At 43.8% G+C, this 24,133-nt stretch overlaps 1 long non-coding RNA gene across 1 annotated transcript in view; it reads right to left on the minus strand.

Annotated features, from left to right (window-relative positions):
* Positions 1 to 214: 214 nt before the first annotated feature.
* Positions 215 to 24,133, minus strand: part of LOC118770326 — a 40,909-nt gene continuing 16,990 nt past the window's right edge. Inside the window, exon 5 of the long non-coding RNA XR_005004553.1 lies at positions 215 to 1,831. This is a non-coding gene — a long non-coding RNA (uncharacterized LOC118770326). The remainder of the gene's footprint in view (positions 1,832 to 24,133) is intronic.

Here is a 24,133-nt window from a genome sequence, read left to right on the forward strand (position 1 = left end):
AATGTGCTTATCATTTATGCATTTATTTTCCCATTATAATTTAAAAGTTTAAAGTTACTCATCACTCTTAAAAATACATTTTAAAAATGTACATAAAATCACACATAGTGTATTTACTGTGATTTAAAATCTTCAAAAGTGATCACCAAACAGTGAAAATTGAAATCATTTTCCATTTTGAAATGAATTTTCTATCAGTGTAAATGGTCTAATGTGTGCTGGTAGGGAAATGCATATACTGATATATCTGCAGAATCTTACATAATATAAAAGTCAGGAAACCACTGGTGAACAGGAATTTAATGAGGTGATCTCTTATCACTTGGTTAATATGAACAAGATGTCGTCCCATGTGAATGGCCATAGAGCAGGGCATCATGTGATTCAGGCCTGCGTCAATCACTGGGCTGAAAAATTCTCCGGAGCGCGTTGCTGCAATCGTGGTGATCTGCATTGTTGGCAATCCAGTCATTTTTCGCTGAGACACATTCAACATAATCACAGCTCTCCAAGAATAAGGGTGCCTCCCATTTACAAAGTACAAGGATAGCAGCTAAAAAGATACTTCTTTCACAAATACAAGTAAAGAAACTGGGACAAAACATTGAGTAATGAAGAATATATCTGTAAACCTCCATTCAAACACACACGTGTACACACACACACGCACACACATACACACACATGCAAATGTGTTGATATGCAGGAAAAAAAGTAAGAAACACCTTGATGTTCAGCAAAAAAGAACAGGCCACATAAAGGTAGATTAGATAGAAACTGTCAAAATGGCTTCTGACCATGGGTTCCATCTCCCTGATGTACTGTTGAACTTTTTGATTTTTCTCTTTGCAGACAACGGGCACGTATCTGATTGGTCAAAAAGGTTTTCACTACTATTACACGTCTATGCAAAGTGATGAGCAAAGGTAGGTTGGATGGCCTGTTCTTGTCACAAAAAAAAAAATGTTCCTTTGTAATTAAGGTCCAGTCATGTCACGTGGGAGTATTCGGACCAATCCGAGCGGAGCGTGCATGCGTTGTGTGTGTAAAAGCAAAGTGCTCGCAGGGAATAAACTGATGCTCTCTTCGGCTGCAGGTGTGTTGTGGAGGTGCGCGACAGAGGCAAAGCCCTGAGGTCGCTCTCTATTCCGGGGGGACATCGAAACGACATGCACACAAGCACACCTGAGAGCCGCCGGGAGAGAGCATGGCTTTGCCCCTCATCAGGAGAGGAGCGCAGTGCATGATGGGATACCGCATGAGCTCCGGAACTTCGAGCTCATGCAGAAGTCTGCCGCTCTGCGTGTGCTTTTCCAACACTCCCTTTTTTACTTCACTGGGTAGAACTTTCTTTTTAGAAAAATATGTTAGGAAAAATGCCGGTATTATAAAAATAAACAAACTGAGTAAAGTCATCCAAAAGTCTACCTGCACATGACAACTTCACACTAATATCAACTGATATTGCACATAGAGGGATTTTTCAGTATGAAGTAACCACTAGCATGATTGATTTTTTTTCCACATAAAAGTTTGGACTCCAAAAAACTTGCATCACTGACGACATGTCCAGTTTCACCCACATAATATGGGAGGAAATTTTCAATTGGCTAAAGTTTCTGTTAGTCATTCCAACAGGGCAGTCTGTGTGTACTGTATGCTCCATTGCAGATTTCCTAAGGGAATCAATGTCCAACGAAGCGGTAATGGACTGGTTAAAGGCACAGATTCGCGAACAGGCAGTCTTTGATTGGGTGTATTTCGATCATGAGATGACTGATGAGGTTTCTGGCACAGATGATGGTTCATGACAGCTCCACTTCAGTGGGATCTGAAAGACAAGAGAAATTGTGTTAGACTAGATATGGCCATAAGGATGGAAAGAGAAACAAAAGTATACCTGAATAAAGATGAAAGGACCCTCACATATATAAAATATAAATTTAAAATATATATTTTAACATGAAATAATACTGTATGCAATTTATTTTCTTCAGAGCTTTTGCATGCAAAGGTTGGCCTACATTTTTTCTCATTTTAAGAAGAAATATCTTCATCTAGAAACACAAATCATGTGACACACAAATCATCATCAGAGAAACAATGGTGGCCATGTGATTTTGAGGAAAATATTTCTCTTACAAATAAATAACAGAAATGTAAGACATTCTTATGGCTTTGTAAACATGACACGCATACAATATTTGCAGGGCAGTTTTTGTCCTCCTACATGTCTGAGTATAAATCTGATTCTATCACTTTGCTCATCAAAACACTCCCATTCTTCCATTTGACTCCTCTGATCACCCATATATTTGATGAGCATTAGCGCTGTACAGGCTTGACTGAGCTCAGGAAGGTTCATGTTGTGCTGCTAGCAGAAGGCTTGCTGTCGACATTTGCACGTTCCTGTGCACTTAGAGTAATGCATGGTCATTGCATCTCATTGATCACTGATGGCCGTACCCTCAGCGGGTGGGTCATTACTCTTTACACACTCAGCCCCTGATAGGAGAAAGGGTGGGTCGACCCGCCAGAGGAGCGATTTCCCAGAAGGAGTTCCCATTTCCCTCTGCTGGCTGGCCTGACTGCTGACACAGTCAGGCAGGCCTTCATTAAAAAGACCTCTCTGGGCTTAAGTGATGAATGGATGGGGCTGCTCTCTCATGAATGATGTATACCTTTAAAATGCCTGCTCCTTTCATCTGCATTCTTTCAAGGTAATTGATGCAGGAAGCAGAGCCAAGCAGCACCCTATGTGCATGACACCAGTCTTCACAATTTCTTAATGCATCCCGCACAAAGCCATTGCAACAGTTATTGCAACAGATCCACCCCCCCCCCCCCCCCGGGTGCACAGATGGCCCCCCGCCCGGCCCCCAGGCCGCTCCCAAAGATGCACGGCTGTAAGTTTTGAGCGATGGCTGCGTCCTTTTGGCATTAAGTTGGATCAGTGTGATCTGCAGCAGCATACTGTATGCAGCAGTGCCGGGGCTGAATTGTGCAGATGGAGACACTGCTGCAGAGTCATTACCCCACCCCTCCCCAACAGCACAGAGTCATTACCCCCCCACCAGCACAGAGTCATTACCCCCCCCCCCCCCCCCCACCAGCACAGAGTCATTACCCCCCCACCCCTCCCCAACAGCACAGAGTCATTACCCCCCACCCCCCCCCCCCAACAGCACAGAGTCATTACCCCCACCCCTCCCCAACAGCACAGAGTCATTACCCCCCACCCCTCCCCAACAGCACAGAGTCATTACCCCCCCACCCCTCCCCAACAGCACAGAGTCATTACCCCCCACCCCCCCCCCCCAACAGCACAGAGTCATTACCCCCCCCCCCCCCAACAACACAGAGTCATTACCCCCGCCCCTCCCCAACAACACAGAGTCATTACCCCCGCCCCTCCCCAACAGCACAGAGTCATTACCCCCCCCCCCCCAACAGCACAGAGTCATTACCCCCCCCCCTCCCCAACAGCACAGTCATTACCCCCCACCCCTCCCCAACAGCACAGAGTCATTACCCCCCCCCCACCCCTCCCCAACAGCACAGAGTCATTACCCCCCCCCCCCCACCAGCATAGAGTCATTACCCCCCCCCCCCAACAGCACAGAGTCATTACCCCCCCCCCCCAACAGCACAGAGTCATTACCCCCCCCTCCCCAACAGCACAGAGTCATTACCCCCCCCCACCCCTCCCCAACAGCAGAGTCATTACCCCCCCCCCCCTCCCCAACAGCACAGAGTCATTACCCCCCCCCCCACCCCTCCCCAACAGCACAGAGTCATTACCCCCCCCCCCTCCCCAACAGCACAGAGTCATTACCCCCCCCCCCTCCCCAACAGCACAGAGTCATTACCCCCCACCCCTCCCCAACAGCACAGAGTCATTACCCCCCCCTCCCCAACAGCAGGGCGTGCTCTATCTGACGATGGCACTTTGGCAGCCAAATTTTTGGTGCATGGCTTTTTAGCATGGCTCACCGGCTGACTCTAAGTACTTTGGATGCCGAGGGACACTATCGTTCGCTGCAAAAAAAAATTCACGAACAGAAAAACAATTGTCTTTATATTTAAAAATATACTTCTTTAAAAGTTTAACTATGTGCTATCCTTTAAAATTCTACAAGACTTTTTCTTGGAATAGCTGATCGTTGATGTAGCTGATGTCTCTGTGGGGTGGGTCCAGAAGGATAAAGCTATATATTTATTTACGTACTGTAATGCACACCAGCACAGTATCTCTGCCTGATAAGCTCAAAGTACTCTAGCATAGTGTCTCTGAGAAGCGTAATGTACTCCAACACGGTGTCTCTGGTAAGTGTAATGTACTCCAACACAGTGTCTGTGTTTGCGGAGTACTTTGGACCACTTGGCTGATTGACAGGACAGCTCACTCTTGGAGAAATGGCACACAGTACATCATTAAATATCTGACAGGAGACACTGCAAATCTATGTATCAGCCCACACATGGTGTCATTTACTCTGGACACCATCAGCAACCTCTTATCTCCTTTGAACATTTTCACAAGTCAGACAACCAGACTGCAGCTGCTTCTTCCCAGCATAATTACCTCATATGCATTCAATTCTCTGTAAGTTTCCCTGGATAAAAAAGTCTGACAAATATAAGGGAAATCCTTCTGTCCCTCATAGTCTGTAAAGCACTTGGTGGCGGGCGGCAGGTCTATGATTACAATAAATGCTCTTGCCTTATGACTCCACCACCCATAAATGACCTACTCCCCCTCCACATGGATGAGGTCAGTGCTAAGAGATATTTATTGTTACAGTGCTACTTTTCTAAAGACTACATCTAAATCTTCAGGGAATTACCATGACTTCCATACCAACTAAACCCACTAGGTGGCAGTAGCACACAGGAAAATATGTTATATTTCATCAATCCATCAACACATTACAGTATTTTTTTTGACTGACTGGAATGGCATGTTATATCTAAACAGGCCACAGCTTTATGTCAATCCTCTGGAGTATACAGATTAAAACCTAAAAATATTGTAGCAAATTTGTTTGCCAATTGGGAGGGGGGGGGGGGGGGTAGTTAACAAACAGAGAAAAATAATAAAGCCTAAAAGGTAACTCTTTGGTTCTTTCAAACATGTTGAAATCCTCTTTGTGTTCCAAACAATATTGCCAACAGTAATCTGAGATGCTGAGTCACATTTTTCTCCCCACTTATATAATGCTGCATAATAAGCAGCATCAATCTCCTCTACGTTGGCAAGACTCCCGTGCGCATATCTGCATCCTGGAATTGGCTCCTAAATGTCAATGGAGACGGCTGTAAATGATTTTGCCTTAATGGCGGGCTGGTTCGTGCTGAGCTTGGCAGGGGCACGCAGAGTGGCAGTTCACCGGCGTCTCCCTGAGAGCTGGGTATGCGTATAGGCATGGATCTGTGACGGCAGGAGTGTTTCTGCTCATTCAGCTTCCTGTGGCTCTCTCTGTCTCTCTCTCTCTCTCTCTCTCTCTCTCTCTGTGTCTCTCTCTCTCTCTCTCTGTCTGTGTCTCTCTCTCTCTCTCTCTCTCTGTCTCTCTGTCTCTCTCTCTCTGTCTCTCTCTCTCTCTCTCTCTGTCTCTCTCTCTGTCTCTCTCTCTCTGTCTCTCTCTCTCTGTCTCTCTCTCTCAATGCAAGTCAGCCATGAACATACTCCGCCTCAACAAAATAGTGACAACACATGCATTTCACTAAAGTAAAGCCACCTTTTCACAGACTAAATAATAAGACTGCAATAATAATGAGGCTAATAGTAAGGCTTCAGCATATTCAGTTAAAAATGATCAATAAATCATCTTCTAAAATAGAAAGTGGTAACAAATGACATCTTTGACATCAAATGATATCTTATGATAAAGGCATTTATCTACAGATAGATTTATTTACATGAATTTTTGACCTAATTTCTTTTCCATATAAGGAACCCAGGAGGGGTCTTGCCCCAGGAACTGTAGCTATACTATAGGAATTGTGGCTTTAGATTGTATGTATGTACACACACTTCAATATTCTTCTGTATACTTCAGTATTCAGTATAGCAGCTGTAGAATATCACCATGGCAATATAGCATAATGTGGCAGGTTAAAATCCTGGATGTGACACTACTGTAGCAGCTTTCAGCAAATTATGCAATCAGCATTGCTTATGTCCTTATTAAAGGAATCCATGACACAGACTACAGATTACAGACCAACATCAACATCGTCCTCTAGTGGTAAATTATCATTATTGCATCACATTGATGCTGACAGACAAATAGAGAGACACATTGAGCCAAATCTATCACCCCCAGGTGAAGGTAATTACAGTTATCCATATTTGTTTCATATTTCCATTTACACAGGGAGAGGCAATTTACTGAAGCACCTAAGGTCATGCGCCAAGGGTACAAGGGTCAAGGGTACAATACCACATTCAAATTCTATTCCCAAAAACACTACACCACACTGCTGCAAAATGGTAAAATAGTGTTACCTATTTAGCTTGGTTCTCAATTAACATTACATTATTATTATTTAGCAGATGCTTATCCAATGTGACTTGTATATATTATCCATTATTATTACATAATATCCATTCGTACAGCTGGATATTTTGTTTACCTTTTTTAACTAAGGATTTTATTCAGCTGTTTATTATCTGAATATGATCTTCAGAGTGACATGAATGGAAGGTTAGAGAGTGAATACTATATTAATTTCTGAAACACAAATTAGCAGGAGAATAATTTCATGGAGCTACACGGAGAATGTAGTATATTTGCCAGATAACTGTTTACAGGGGGATTTATGTTGATCTGTTTATTTACTCTGACCATTACGTCTTCAGGTTCATTTGGAACTCTCACGGCGCTTTTAGCATTGATTTTAACACATTATATCTGTAGGGGTCTACAGTGCACGTGAGGAATTGATTTACGTGAGTTACGCAGTGTGCTGATTTGCTAATGACCACTAGGGGGCACTAACACTCCGTTATTAGCCTGTATGGCTCAAGCAGCTTTGAAGCTGTGTTCATATAGTGTATCAAATATGTGGCTGTTATAAACCACTGAGAATTGTTTATTTCAAATATTAAAGGATTTTCCTTATTCTCTCTGTATGTTGTTCTTGACACACTTGATTCAAGCACAGTGGCACTAAACTGATGTAGGACATTTCTCACAATAGACATAAATGCAGGCCAACACATTACAGTATTCAAGTGGGGTGTAAAAATGAGATAGAAACAATAATACTGAGAGTACTTAGCCATACTGTACAGGAAGAGGTTTTGAGACAATATTTCCCGAGTCTTTCTTCGAAGGCCACGACAATCTGGGAACAGAAGGGCCAGATGGAGAGTCTGCATGCAACGCCAGGGTGCTGCGGAGCTGCAAGGAAGGTCCTCGGCCTCTCACTGCAAAGCCTCTTTGATGGTGTCAAAGCATCAGTAAACGAGCCCGGAGAATCAGCACTCACCCAAACGCGATCAGGAGTAAGCTACGGCCGATTGTCACGCCGATCGTGAGGGCCCGGCACCACACTGCCTTCTGTGCGCTTTTCATCCCAGAGTTCCAGTGCCCCCTCTGGCCAGACTTATTCCTTGGGGACTATTTATAGCCTTAATGTAACCGTCCATTTAATGATGCAAAAGCGGCTTAGCGGGTTCCTGCTTCCATGCATCCAGAGGCGCTGCGCCGATGTTTGCGTGGCTCTGTGGAGGACTCTCTATCCCACGCTCCCGCTCTCTCTCGTATGTTTACCAACGCTAACGCTGCTCTCACCCAAGCAGGATACCGCCGTTTGCCACGAGAGGACACGTCAAGGCAGAGCCCTGTTTCAGTGGAACCCCCCCACCTGTACGATTAATCATATTTCAAACAAAAGCTGTGTCAGCCGCCCCTGCAAGCACACAAACAGTATGCGTTACATAACGCTGCACAAATAGGTGAGCAGCGGTGAAAACAACAGCGGGTGTCTCTGCGCAACAGGACCTGAGGTCTTTCAAGTGTGTGAACCAAACTCACCGGTTCAGACCTGACAAACGAAACCCAGCCCGTGCTGAAATGAATTCATTATCAGTCAAGGTGCAGAGGCATGATACAAAGAAACGATCAGTGCATTAATGTGCAGGTGAAGTACATTCTGCAACACCAAAAAAAAAAAAAAAAAACCCGAAAAACAGTGGTTTGTCGGTAATCAGAAACCCAGCAACACACATCAGTGGCTCACGGATGTACATGCACCGCTGGTAATTTTAACTCTAAACTTTAAATCTAAAGGGATGCTCTTGCAAAAAGGCAGCTTTATGATTGACATCAGTCCCGCTGATCCAGGTGTGTTTGTAAATCACCTGGGGGAGGGTGGGTGGGAGCTGAAGTAGAGGCCTCAAATGATAACCTAAAGGTAATAAGAGGCTGAATAAAAAGACATCTAGCGTGGCTGTATGGACGGATCTCCCAAGCATTTCAGGATGTCCACAGTGGCTGCTGCAGGAGTGGTACATCCAACTAAAAACTTCCTCTGGTTCATTTTCAAATCCTTGTCTCTTGTTACCGAAAATTTCAAATAAATCTGAACCCCCCAAAAGGAATATGATTGAAATAACAACTAAGGTAATCTACCGATATATATTTTAACCAAGGAAAACGTTGCACTTTAAGGCCATTTGAAACGGGTTGAGGTGATCTCAGAGACGAGTTCTGCTGCCCGTCTCCACAGACTGTTTCAGCTCGAGTGAAGCACAACATGGCCTCAGCTGTGCACGGCAGCACAATGGCATCGGCCGCTAAAAGCCCTGCTCAGCTCCACAACATTGCTGCTGTCCTCTGTCCTTTCATGCACTTTCCTCCTCTGAGGCCCGGCCAGCAAACCGGAGGGGGGGGGGGGGGGGGGGGGGGGGGGGGGGGGGAGTGCACCGTTATGGATAAGGAGCTGGGCTTGGAATCCAGGTTTGATTAGGGGGGCACTGCTACTGTACACTGAAACAAGGTACTCGACCTGAATTTCCTGAGCAAATACAACCTTGAGACAGTGGTGTGGTGTAGCGGTAAGGAGCAAGACTAGTAAACGAAGGGTTGCTGGTTTGATTCCCCGCTGGGGCACTGCTGTTGTACTCTTTGGCAAGGTACTTAACCCACAATTGTCTCAGTAAATATCCAGCTCTATAATTTGATAAAATTGTAACCTACTGTGTGTACGTTGCTCTGGATAAGAGTGTCTGCTAAATGACGACAGTGTAATGTAATGTACAAATGGAAAACATGCAAAAAATGATAGCTGTCCTGGATAGGTGTGTCGGCTAACTATGTGAATAACACAGTGTAAGATTTGTCATGTTTCTACTTATTGCAAAGTCCATTTCACTTTGCAGGCACCCCCTGTGACCTCTTAAAGAAACATCCCAGAGATCATAGCATTTGACATTGCGCTATTTATCAGCTTAGCAGACGTTCTAATCCGGAGGGACTCGGGAGTACAGACAGTTGTGCATCATCCTACATTTGCATGCATGGGTGGATTTTTATGAGAGGAGTTAAGAGTGAAGCATTTTGCTCAAGGATATGATAGCAGTGTCCCACAAGGGCGCTGAGTCCACAGCCCACAGCTATTCTGCTAACCCCTGCTCCCACACCAATGCCCCTAAGAGAAGAGAGGTGTCTGTGATGCATGTCAGTTCTCTTTCAGTGAGAGAGGAAAACTCTGCCTGCAGTGTGTCAGCAGACCCTGAATCAGATAAAGTACCAGAGGAAAAGGGCATGTCTTTGAAGTGTGTCAGTTGTCCAAGCGAGACGGAGGAGAGCAGAATATCTGCAGAGGTGGACACCACGGCTTCAGAAAGTAAAAGTCCTACCATGTATTTGTTCTAGCCATTCACTAAACAAGGTGTTTTCACTAATTAGCTCCTCTACCTGGCTGAAGAGTTGTGCTAATAAAATTCAGCTGGTGTAGTGCATGGGTGGAACAAATACGTGGCAGGACTTTTACTTTCTGATGCCAGGGTGTCCACTTCTGAATATCTGTAATGTGTGTCAGTTGTCCCTGAGTGAGAGCAGGAAAATTTAAAATCAGTATTTCTGTCATCTGAATGTTGCTGTGTTCCTGCGTGAGCAGAGAGCAGTATGTTAGAGAGGGATTTAGAGAACTAATGGTACTTTATGACTGTAATCTGTCGGTCACCTCTGCTTACTTTCAGCAGTACAATGCAGATTTGCCCCTTGAGCCCCGGTTCGGGAGCAGACTCCACATTTTACACTGAACAGTGTAAGGATTAGGGCGAGGCAAGCTTATCCTGAATCAGCTGTTTGGGACAGACAGCCCCTGCAGTGGGTCGAGCCCTACAGAGATCTGGGTGGTTGGGTACAGGGAGGTGTCTAGACTCAGTCCCTGACAATTAAAATCCCTGGTAATGGAGGTTTAGTGGATGGACACAGAAAATTAATGGGAACTGGCCTCTGTATACTCCATTGACAAAGGGATAATTTAGTTATCCTCCGGTATTCGTTTAGTGCCAAAAACACCTTGTACAGTGTGTATGCCATTCCATTTTGTCGATTATTTGGAAGTTTTCTGAGTTTCACAAGAACAATATTCTTGCCAAGTAAAATTACTCCAGATTTTTATGTTTAAGTCCTTGGAAAGTATATCTACAGCCAGGGCTATGTTCTATGAACAAATATTGTGCTGAGGTGGTGATGGGAAATTAAGTCTAACTAGACTACAATCTCTGTCGCTTATATAGCAAAAAGTTAATCAATGGCTGGCCTTTGAAGTCACCCATTGTTTTTATCTTTAAGTGATTAAGTCTAGAAACATTTCACTGGTAAGACTAAATAAATCCTAATAATCCTAAAAAAATACAGATTTTATTTAACATATTTAAATGGCACTGTCTGTTGTCTGGGAAAAAAATTAAAAGGAATTTGAAAATGAACATCAGGTTCACCAGTGGTCACTGGCCATTGCAAAAACGATTTATACGGTACACGACTGCTTCATAAGACCAACCAGTCACTTTCCATGGGTTTTACTTTGTTATACAGTATGACTGCCCCAGGTGCCTTTTAAAGGGTAAGATACACAGAGCGGTAATTAAATGGGCCCAGTCATGCATGGTTAACGTTGCACATGAAGTCAAACGTGCTCCTCGGTGCTTACCGGAGATGGAATGGCTACACGCCTTGCCCCTGGGTAAAGCTACTTCAGACTGGATTTCCCCTCCTAGCCCTAAAAATAACGACTTCAATTAGCAGTCAGGGAACCGGACAAGTAACCAGCATTTTGCAGGTTTGAGCCACTGCTAATGTGCTCTTGAAGGTACTTAACATGAATTTCTGTAGTAAATGCCCATCTGTATAAATGGACAACACCTAAAATGTATGTATGAGGTATGCAATTGCCCTGAGTAAGCACCATAATGATATTATATAACAATATGATTAATTTTGTGCAATGAAGTTGAGAATCTGCGGTGTTCATTATGGGATGCCTTCTGAATACACAGCTGTGTGCGTACAATATTAAAGCTGATTGCTGCATGAAGTACCTCATGATGTACTCCGTAGAAGCATGGTTGCATCATTAACAGATATCTGAAATTTTATGCGCGCTAAAAGCATCTTGTTCTTTCGTCAGTTGATGAAGTGAATGTTCTGCTTGTGAATGTGCAATTCGAATTACACAGAACCAGAATTCTAAGGTCGTTCTATGAGGCAGAAAACCCAAGGAAAGCAGTTTGTTGGACATTAAAGTATTCATAATCTACGTTCTGAGATTCGGTATGTGCTTTGAACGGCCAGCTAACTATTTCCAAATACTTGCAAGACTTTGTCTCGAAAAATGTAAGTGAATTTTCAGCGCCAATTAGATATTCATGATAAATGCTAATTTGAGCTTTACATTCACTTACATCTTTCCTATAAGACAATGTACCCACCTACTACCTACTACTCTGGTTATCATGGGGCGTGACATACACCACCACAGGACATGAACCAGAAAAGACCTTGACAAAGTTAATTCATAGAGTGGACACATCCGCCATCCCAAAATACAAGTACATGCAGACAGCACACCCTCTCATGGGCGTGGGACAAGCCCCAGGTCTGAATGCAGATGTCTGTGACCTTTCCCTTTGAAGTTTACATGCCCTCTAACAGGAAATACCCTGGAGTCTAAGCATGATGCCAAGCTGGTCTAAGGAGATCCTTATGAACACCTGTCCTTCTGCACACTTCCAGATGAACCCTTACAGACTCTGTGGATATCCATGGCTTTACATTACATTATTGTCATTTAGCAGATGCTCTTATCCACTTACATAGGTTACAGTTTTCACATTATGTATTTACAGAGCTGGATATTAACTGAGGCAATTGTGGGTTAAGCACCTTGCCCAAGGGTACAACAGCAGTGCCCCAGTGGGGAATTGAACCAGCAACCTTTTCAGTTACAAGCCCTGCACCTTACCACTATGCTACACTGCCACCTGGCTTTCTTAGAAAACAGTGCCCTGGAAGAGTGTATTAATGGACCTAAAGTCATTCATGAATAATCTTAGTTATGTCTTTGTTGTTTTTGTTTTTGATACCCCCTGCTACTCATTTTAGTAACCATTTATGACTTGACACAGTAATAAATATTTAATAAAGTTTACATAACTGCATTGTGTATAATTAAAACTACATTGTGAATGTTATTTTAACATGAATAAATGTTACTAAATTGTTATTATGTTATTAAGGAGGAAGCCAGGATTTCCAGACTGATTTTCCAGACTGAATTTTCACAGAGGGTTGTAATAAGTACTATTGTACTGTACTACTGTGTGTGTATTTCCCCGCCCCAACAATGAAATTGTAACCTTGAATGTCAAACATAGTGTTAAAACTGCCAGAGGGCTGCTCTCAAAAATAATATCATTCACCAAAGGTATGTCTACCTAGGTTTTCTGGAAAAGTCAACTTGTTTTGGTATAATGGAGGCAATTGTCAATTTCAATTCAAATTTTTCACTCTATAGAATGAAAAGTTTTGTAAAGGAACCAGATGTAGCATCTAAATCTAGTATCTGTAGAGGTTTTGGCTGAAGAGTATAACAGTCTATCCTGTCTGTCCCACTTTTATGCATACCTTCAGTATTCCCATAGCAGCAAGCTCGGACCATGACCCGGAACCTCATCTCCGATTTGACCGGGTCTGTAGGACTGAGAGTGGGTGTGTCAGGGGGCACAGAGAGGCCTCACAAATAGCTGCAATTTGTGGTTTTTAATTGTGTAACGTACTTGTTGTATGTTTTTTCCACACAGTTTCTATGACATTTAGTGGGACTCGTAAAATGTTCTGAAAGGTACGGGTTGTAAAAAGCTCTTTCTGCTGGATACTGAATGAGGTGCAGAGTAGCCAGTAACACAGCGATTGAGCATTACGCTGATATGGAGTGCTAAAATACGAACATACAACAGTAATTGTTTTAGTAGATATGCAGTGCTGTTGTTGTTTCTGGCTCTGACAGAGCTCAGTGGTGTGGAGGTCTTAACCTCTACGTCCTTATATTTGGCTTGGCCCGCTGACAGTCAATTTAAAATTAACAATGTAAATATAAACATGAGTGCATGCAGAACTCACTAGTGTGTGTGTGTGTGTGTGTGTGTGTGTGTGTGTGTGTGTGTGTGTGTGTGTGCGTGTGTGTGTGTGTGTGTGTGTGTGTGTGAGAGAGAGAGAGAGAGAGAGAGAGAGAGAGAGAGAGAGAGAGAGAGGAGAAAGAGAGAAGCAATGGGGATTAATTAACATACTTAATGGAGTTTATTTGAATTTATTTGATTAATTCTGGCTCTCTCGATGCTCTGCCATTTTTAAGATAACTGCTTTTCTCTGAGGCAAAACAATTAGGTTATGTAAGCCCATCTGAGAGCATCTTGCATTAGCATGGCACAGACCTCAGGCCAGCTGCGTGGCTCTGCCGAAAAGCCTTAATTATTCTCCGTGTGCAGCATACACATGGCTAAAACTGAGATGTAAACTTAAAATCTGCCCTAACGTGTGTAATGACTCAGTTCGGCTGGCAGCGCTTCAATATGACCGAGAAATCCGAAAATCCTAAAGTGGGCTACGATGTGTCACTCGCGAGAGTGGAATAATTCGCTGCCCTTCTTTCGGGACGCGGGGCGGATGGCTCCGAGCTGGGGGCGCCATTTAAAATTCAAAGGAGTCACTGGCCGAAAGGTTTTCGGGTTGAGTAAGAGCGAGCTAGCACATACGACCCGCATGCTTTTAATCTCGTTTATGCTCGACAGCCGGGGGGAAGTTTGTAATATTCATGATGGGCTCGTATTCATGGTGATGGTGACATAGAGTTGCCCGGCCAGTTCCGTGCCCTGTGCGAGAGAGGGGTGTAAGGGAGGAAATGAATGAAACTACAAAAACTCTGTTCATTCTGTGAGGACACTGAAACAAATCTCTCTCCACATGGCACAAATGGAATCTGGAAGCTGTAAGAGTCAAAGGAATAACTGCTAGCAAAGACCCAGCAGCATGTAATTATACAGTATAATACCACTAATTATGATAATTACATATTCCAACAATTTGGAGTTTTACATTTCAACATATCTCAGTTTTGTATGAAAATAGAAATCTTAAATGCTTGGACTGACTTAGCAGGCAAAAGAAAGCAGGTTCTGTCTGAACAAAAAGTGGGACATCTAGAAGCATTTACCGAGGTCTTTCCCTTGCCTTTGTATTACAACCCGAAGGACCAGTTCTTATGCAGTTGATACCGGTATAACGCACTGATTGAAAGTATAGCAGTTAAGAAAGCCAAGTGGATCTCCAGAAAGGCACACACAGCACAGAGATCATACAGAGCAAAGGCGTTGAAAGCCCTACTGTGCACCTACACTGCAGTGCTCACGAATATATGGCCTTTCACATTATTCCAGATTTCACAACAGTCATCAGTAAGGACATAACAAGGACATCTGCGGCATTTGCATATTTAGAGCTTTTTAGGTGTCATTACCACTCGAGTCCTTCATGACCATACAGCGGGTGCGTTTCAATCAGAAAAGTGCAAAAGTGCCAGTCATTAGTGAATAACCACAGGTCTGGAAGAGAATGAGACTGTTTCAGAAGATAGCATTTCCTCGGCAGCTGGCTGCCATTTGGTTTGATGGGAACGCTACTGAAGGAAAACACCGACGCTTATATTGGTAGCAAAAGCAGATCCGTGGCTGCGTTCGTCAGATGTGATTGGACGCTGCTGCAGATGCCTGTGCAGAATCAAGAGAGACAAGCCAATATATGACTAAATGTGGAATACATCATTAAAAATGTGTCAGAATCAAAAGCAGTCACGCACATTTGTGAATGGCTGTAATTCCTTCAGCAGGTGAAGTGTGCACAGGCCATTCTGTATGGGCGTGGCTCCCTACTGGGACGAGCATGGATGTTTTTAGGGCCGTCCCTTTAGGATTAAAGAGGCCACTGAGGATTCCCCTGCAAAGGCCAGGCGTTCGGCAGCGCTGGCCTGCTCTCTGGCCCCCAGGTGCCTGTGTGTTACAGTATGCAGATGAGCCCTGTGACTCGCGGCGGGTGCCTGCTCCCGCTGGGTGTGACTGCTGGCCGGCCATTAAGCCACATGCGGTCTCTACTCATTACCCTGACCCGTCCCAAGGCGTGCCACGGTCACTGCCGCTGGGAGAGGGGGGGGTGGTCAAAATGATGCTGTCTAGCTGCGCACTCAAGAGAACCAAAACAGACCCACCTCAGAGTGTATAGGAGCCTCAATATCATGAAGATACACTGACACTGGCAGAGAATTCGGCAAGTGAATGCTACCAGCTTGTGTGAAAAAGAAAAAAAAATTCAAATGCTAAGACAAAACATGACCCTTTTTAATGTATTCAGGAAATGCGAGCATAGCGTTCAGTGGGAACTGAAGGTGTTCAGTGATGGGGAGGGCTATGTGATTTATATGTGAACATATGGCGTGAACAGCCTACTTCTGCATATTCTTGCTCTGATTCACATGTATGCCGTACAAGTTATAGCATGTTCAGACATCATGTAACTTGAAGGAACCTTGGTATCCCATTGCTTGTACATGCCACTACATGGCAGAACTAGAGTGTTCGTTACTGATAAAGTCACACAAGCAGGAGGTTGGACAAGCCTTTTTAACACAGTCCAGACTGAAGACTTGGTGTGCCATTCTGTGATCCATATGTACCATCAGCACAGAGGGCTTTTATATGTACCCACAGCAATCAAATGTGCACCTGCTTGATCTCTGAAAGTCTGTACAGAGGCTTATGCGAAACCTGTCTTATTCTGAAGCATTCGTTGTGAGTCCTACCAAGATGGCCTGGTTTTGCAAACTAATTCTGTAGCAGGGAGCACTCTGGGTAGGAATTAGTCAGCACTTCTCACTAAAAAGTAGCTCAGGCACATGGAACAGATTATGCACAAAGCACAATTTGCACTGCGATTGTTCCATTTTTGAGGATTTTGGTGGTCTCTTCTTTCAGAAAAAAAAAAATTAATTGAGCTGCCATCAGTAAGCTGACTGCTTCAGTCATAACTTAATCAGGTTTAGTTCATGTAGTTAGTTGAGACAGGAACAGCAGAATTCTGTTCATGTTTGCATATTACTGAACTGTAAGTGACTATGGCCATCATCATCCACAGCGTCATATGAAACCACATGACTCTCTCACACTGTCTCACACCTATCTGATACATCAGAAGGTGCTGGAACAGAAATAAAATGCCAAATGCAAGAGGGCTCACAGGGTCTTGTGTCCCTGCCAAGAAAGAAGCAGCATCTGTGACGGCTGCCGCCCGATGCATAATTATTTAGTTCATTTCAAAGGAAACTCAATTTGGATGTTCTATTCTTTTTCAATAAAGTAATATCTTTACAGAATAATAATAAAAAAGCATTATTCAGAAAAGGTACAATGCATGATCTTTCCTTTGCATGATCTTTCTGTCTCAGCCTAGTTATCATGACATATAATGATGATGATGATGATACTGAGAAATATTATTATATCTAAGTGGTACTAGTGAATAGAATTCCCCCATTTAGGACCCATTTGATTCATTTGATCAAGGGTAACTGATGGGGCATGATATAAGCAACTAAAACATTTCATCTCAGACAAAATGTCAATCATGTACCGATAAAAGGACTGTCAGTGCTTTGTGCTGTTAACATGGCCCTTGTTGTTGTGGAGCTGTAAGCAGTGGGGGGATGTGAGGACAGTTACATAAAAAGCCCTCACATCCACACACATCCATGCACATCCGCCACTAGCGGACAGAAGAGCACACCTATAGCCCACAGGTACACCAGCCTCACTACAGCCAGGTCATCTCTCTGTTGTGTAATAATAGCTTACTCAGGTCGACTCAACCCTACTTTCACTGAAAGACTGTTCCTGAGAGCTGATTCTTAGTTTATGTTTATTTGCTAACCTTAATGTTTTGGGTATTCATTTGGGGCTTAATTTAGAGATTCTAAGGAGTGAGTGTAAGCTTTTAGTAGAATAAAGGACAGTTACCAGCCTGTCAGTCAGTCAGAATTTGCTGTTTTTTGGAGACCCATAGTAATTTTAAAAGAGAATATTCAATAAAACATTTCATTTTCATTACTGAATATATTGCAGTGCTTCCAGAATACAAATCATATAAGCATTGCTACAGCAATTATTTGAGCCTTGGTTTATGATACAATCAAGATGTAAGTGTAATGTATGGATTTTTACTGGGTTAATGTAAAGGTGGGTAGGAGTTAATTTTGGGGAATAAAATTCTACAGCATATTATGATATCTGCAAGGATTTTTCCACCTGGTTGTCTTTTAACTTTGTTGCCTTTCCAAAGGATTTTAATAAATTGTTTCACTTCTACATGAAACTGAGTCATTCCTAATGGTACAACTAAAAACTAACAATGTGGCAGAATTAAACTGGTAAATTAACTTCAAACATCAAACATCGCAAAATAAATCAATAAAAAGCAAAATGAGAACACTGAATGCTTTCCAGACTGCTTAGCTACCTTAATCCACCCTCCGGATGGCATTTCATTCACAGTTGGAATGGACTGGAAGGGTGAGAGAAATGACTCAGATGAGTTGGAGTGAGTGGGCAGATGTTAGGAGGGTGCGCACACATGCCACACGACAAACGCTTCACTTTGGCTTTACAGCCACTAGACAGGGATGAAACAAGCACTGAGAACTGGTGACCCCAGCATAGATAACTGACGCACGCGGTTACAAGCACCAGGTGTGTGTGTGTAACATCGGAGTCCAACGCGTCAGCCTCAGGCGAGAGCACGCAAGAGCCGACAGGTGTAACGCACACGTTATATATCAGAACACGGGTGTACAGAAACACGCAGGGCTGAATCTTCACTTCTTTAGGGCTGCGCCACATTTTTACCTTAGGCACACTCCTTTAAGGCCTGGTCCGGGAATAATGAGCAAGAGGGTCATACTGAAGCAGCACAGCACCTGTACAACAGACACGCAGGCGCGGCTCCAGGGGCTACAAGTCTGTCGTGACTCAGTAATCCATAAAAGTCCTCAGTGGGATTTGCTGTAAATGTAATGTCGGCCTGTTTGCAGCTGTAGGGGTGGCTGCAGAAGGACTGCGGCACTGCAGAATGTAATGCTATACCTGTCCTCCACACCTGCACAAGGTGCTGATAGCACCACATCCTGGACCTTGTACCCTAGCACTGTTCTCACCCTCTGCAGGATGGGAAAACCATTATACCGCACTACTCCCCACCCCCAAAGTTTGCCCTCAGCACAACCTGCTGGTAAATTCATCCATATTTCGCAAACAAGGCACTGATTTGGTTACTTTGTGTTATACGGTATGAGATCTCCCTGCACAGCTAGTCCTAGATCATGAAAATCCCTTAAAGTTCCAGTTTCTGTCATTGTTTACAGATAACCTTACTGTGGGTGATTGAGTATCTTAGATTCTGATCATAATTTTCAATATACAAAGCAATTCGTGCAGGCATTCACACACAAATTTTCATTGATGAATTTTAGGTAAGTACCTCACTAAAGTACCTCGCTAAAAGGTTCACCAGCTGTGCCCAAACTAAGCTTGGATTTAGACATGAGGCCTCTGATCACATGACATACAGAAACCATCACTCTACACATCATCCCTGCATCATGCATGTTTTTTTATTTTTTTGATGCCTATCAACATTGTCATGTTCCATGTATACAAAGCTCTCAAGCAGCTTAAAAGACATTTTTTTAGAAAGTAATGAGAAATTTCACATAAGCATCTGAAAATCTCTACAGCAAAAGACAATTTAAAGATGTATGTCCCAATTTTTTTTAAACATCCCATGGATTGTTGGGATTTCCAGACTTTTAAAGGCCAGTAATGTTCATAAAGCCCTTCAAAAATATACATATGAAAGCTATGGTGTGAAAATATGAACGTGTTATCATGCTCATGTTTTAACACTTAAAGAGGTGTTGGAGTCAAATACTGAATATTTTTCATTTGTGCAGTGCATCAAGAAAGTGCGCTATCTGTACTTGGATCTCAATTTCAAATGAATTACCAGGAATGAGTTAACAGGGCAAATTATTTTTAAAACTTATGCTTTATTTTTGGAACATACCAACTTCCTTGATCACAAATGAATACGATTCGGTCTGAACTCACTGCTGTGAGAGCCGAGTGAGCTCTGTTCTCACCTGCAGCAGCAAGTGAAAGCACCCCGAATGGAAACACCCCCGAATTTCTAAGTGGCTCTTCCCGTGAAGTGTCTAGCAGAGAAAGTGCCAAGAAGGTGGCAAGCAGAGCCTACGTTATGCACAGGCCTGAGGTGTGTGACATATCCGGGCGTTCAGCTCAGCTGGAGGAGTTAGCTGGTTCTGCTGACCCAAACGGCCGGTCAGCCAGCACTGCTGGATAGCACCCTCTGAGCCCGTCACGCTTGTGCGTGGGGGAGTATCCCAGAACCAGCCGTACGCTGACCCAACACGGCTTAGACTGCTGTGTCGGGAGCTGGGCGCCATCCCAAATACACATGTGCCTCCCTGTTCAACAGCACCGCTGTGGAAAATAGCACTGTCATCGCCCGTGGTGATGTGTGCGCACCCCCGCTCCTCAGTGCTAATGTGGAATACAGCGCTGTCCCGCCGGCGCAGTGACATTCACACGTCACCAGCTTACTGAGTGGAGCTCAGCTGAAACCCCACACCATCCTCAGCTCCTCCCGTCTACACAAGAAACCCAAACCCCGCCAAGCCGACCCCCACCCCCGTCTCCCTCACTCAACACTGCTGGCCAAGCACAAATACACAGTACCACACCCACCCAGCAGCCTCATTGCCCAGAACTGTTTCTACAGTTGGTCTTGTCTACATTCACATTGCGGTATAGCACTTAGGCAACTGGGCTTGGCAGCCAGAGCATAACAATGGTACAGTACACTCTGCTACTGTTCCCTTTATAAAGGAACACTTCCTATGTTTCCCTCATGCATTCCAGCTGCATAAAGTTGAAACACATATAAAGCCACTTGCTCAGTAAACAAATCATGAAACAATGCCAATAGCTCCCAAACTGGGGGACTCATAGCCCTCATGCACTGATAGATTATATTTTATTATTACGGTTTTATTGTTGTGTTTATTAATGTTTTTATCTGTTTTACTTATTAAAAGTATGTTTGACATAACCACATCAGTCATACCTGAGAGTAAATTAAACATCACAGCGAGTACAAGCAAGACACTGTGTTTGCCTTACAGTATGCCCGATGTAAGCATCGGAAGTTGCTTCTGAAAAGAGCCTATGCCGAGGATTTAGTCCTAATGAACTCCTAATTACAAACAAAAAAGGTATCTTTTATCAGGCAATTCCTTGGCCAGCCACCACGCTGTGAGAAAAAGCACTATAATGAGGCGCACGCCCAGCTGTTGGCTCCCCTGGTGATGAGGTACAGTATAGAGGGCCATCACGTGTAACTTTGTATATTTCCTCAAGCTCCAAGGTTAATAATAGCTCAGAAAGTAGAGCTGGGTTCCAAGCAGAGAAAAGGTTTTTCTTCTCTGTGGAAAGAAAAAAAAAAAATCTTATGTAACACCACAGGCAGTCAATGAGGCCCTATAGGGATGAGCTTCTCCTGATTGTAAAGCCAGCTAAAGAGCCATGCCAGGCAGGGAACAGGCAGAGCAGGAGTTACAAGGTACCTGCAATGGTTCTCTGAGAAAATCCAACCAAGGACATACTGTGTGATTTTGTTTTAACCTTGTTATGGCCATTTAACTTTGTTTGTGCTCGCACATCCAACTGAGCACATGCCCTGGGGTTAACTCTGAACACCTACCAACTTTTCCCAGAGACCTTCCCAGACACTGGCAAACACATTTTTAAATGATAACTGTTAGACATTACACTAAGAAAAGGTGACCTCTGATTGCACCTTCTGGAAGGAAAAGATGACATTATGGGTCATGGCTCACAGTAATGTGGGAGCTCTTCTGACAAGTTATGTGCGTGTCATGTATAACATTTCGCTTTGTATCTAGTTAAGTGAAGCAGAAAACATGACCTGAAATAGGGAGGAATATTACGCTCACATGCATGATAACATTCCCCTATGTCTGACCTCAGAACAGAAATAACCCTGACCAAACACTGTCATCCTGTAGGTACAGCAGATGACTCACAGACAGGATGTGCTGTGTTGTGTTGTGTTGTGTTGGAATGATTCATTAAAAAAAGAAAGCAGCATTAATCATTCAGCAAGGGTAATAGCTGGTGCCTGAGGTGGAACATTTTTTTTTCCCGCCTCATCTTTTTAGCTGTTTTCCTGCACTGTAAATTCTCCATAAAGATTGCTCTCCGAATCACCAGACCTTCCCAGTGACTGCTGACAGAGACAAATTACACGTCCTCTCCTCCCCTCTATTCTTTCAGAGACAGCGATCTGTCCCCACGGTTGATATTCCCCAGCCGAGCGATGCTCTGTTTGCACGCGGGATTGGCCTCCAGCCCCGCTGGCAGGCGTCCAATCATATCCCCGAAACAGATTATCTGCAGCCACTTAGCCGGGCGTAATAACTGCTGTTCAAGCCATTTTCATCCCGGCTGCCTTGCCAAAAATAGGAGGGAATGCAATTTGGCACCCAGGGCCCTTCCATGATAAATGATCAGCAGCTTTATCGTACAGTTATGCCTGAGCATTTGTATATATAATTGGGGGTTGACGGTGATTTTGAGTATTAGTGGAGGAAGTACATATATCAGTACATTTCGCAATGCATATTTAATATCCCCCATGAACACATGCCACCATAATGATACGTTTTAAAGAAGAGGATACACTTATGTTCTTACATGTTGGAAGTTGCTCTGGACAAGAGAATCTTTAAAACAAATGTAATGTAATATAATGTAAGGGATGAAGAGGTTCAGGTGTGTGTGTGTGTCTGTGGATTCAGCTTTGGCTAAGGTTGGGAGCTTTGATGCTTCTACTCATCAGTAGAATGGACATGTATAATGAGCTTGTTCCCACTGGTTTGATCATGTGGCATTCAGAATGCATTGATCAAAATGACTCCTTACAAAATGTTGTCAGTAACTGCAGTGTGTACTACAACCATTGAAGCCTGAGCATCTGGCCAGGCTGTCCATTGTCAAACTCAGGTGCTTTCTCCTTGAAACTGACAAAAAAACACAGTGTAACTAACATGCCTCTCGGCCTGCTTGGCCCTCAAGAAAGCGAGCAGAATTAGTAACGAAAGGTTTCTTAACATCCAATACGAGACAGTTAAGATCAAAACTGCACCTTGTTCACATCTAAGATAAATTAGCTCAGAAGAGTGGAAAAATAAAAGAAAGCACAACAGCGGTAATGAGATCATGAAAAGAGAGCAGCATGAATGTTGAAGAAAAGACATTTCACAGACCACTGAGGTGTGAATCTGCACTGAGCTTCTGTGGTGCTCAATCAGAGACAGCTGTACTGCCAGTAGCCTGAAAAATCATGGATAAGAAACCAAAGTGCTGGTACTTCAAAAGCTATTTTTAAAAGCCTACATTTTCCCTGTCAGATTTTTGTGAGCCAAAGAAGGCTATAAAAACTGCTTTCCCAAATAATCTTTTAGAATTTCTAGATTAAGGGTTTTGTCTTATATTCTACGTGATCACACTCAGCATCAGTGGAGTGTATGCATCAGCAAAATGGAGGAGAGTCACATCGTTTCTCAGTGCTGCTCGCCTGATTCCGGAGTCCCTTGCTTTCTGTGACTGCACACTACGCTTCCCTGCCACTGCCGGTATCACAAGGTACCTAAGGTGGCTGGCGATTGTTTGTTGTCCTCGTCGCTGACGTACCTGTCACCAGCCTCATTATGGAAGGCATCCTGTAACCAAAGGAGGGGGAATTCATCAAAACAAGCTTTCATTAATATGTCTACAAAATGAAGGCCCCCCCCCAGCGGGGAATGTCTGCCTGTACCTTCAAACGGAAGCGGGACTCCCCCACAGCAAACAAACAAGCACCCTGCTCCACCAATCCGTCTGTCACAACAGGGCGAAGTGTAACGAAACTGCCTGCCACCAGGGGCTCAAGCCATCACACACCTGTCCTCACCTGGCCCGGCTCACAGAGGAAGGAACAGAAGACAATACCCATGGCAACGAGCGCTTGTTCCCATAGAAACCTCGTCCACACTAGCCTGTTCCAACACATTGTTTCTGCTGACCTTTTAGAGCTGTGGTGGTGTCCCCGCAAGACTCTCCCCGTCCGGAACAGATATAAAAGGTATCTAGGGTGGCTGAAAAATGAAAACCCAGGGAAAGTGTGTGGTTGGACATGCTGGAGCATTTTTAGGGGAAACCGACGCTGCATCAGTTCCAAAGAAATCACAGAGCAATCAGTCTGACATCACAGAATGAGGGGCGAACTGGCTGTAAAACGCAAGCCTTTGGAATGTGCACATCATCACTTGGGTACCACTACCCTCACCTTCATTAGTGAATGATACGACTACAGAGCATGCCTCACAAAATGTTTGGGAGTTGTTGTTTTGGAATAATTATGGCATGTATGCATTCACA

This window comes from Megalops cyprinoides, chromosome 23 (genome assembly GCF_013368585.1).
Source record: "Megalops cyprinoides isolate fMegCyp1 chromosome 23, fMegCyp1.pri, whole genome shotgun sequence".
Lineage (NCBI taxonomy): Eukaryota > Metazoa > Chordata > Actinopteri > Elopiformes > Megalopidae > Megalops > Megalops cyprinoides.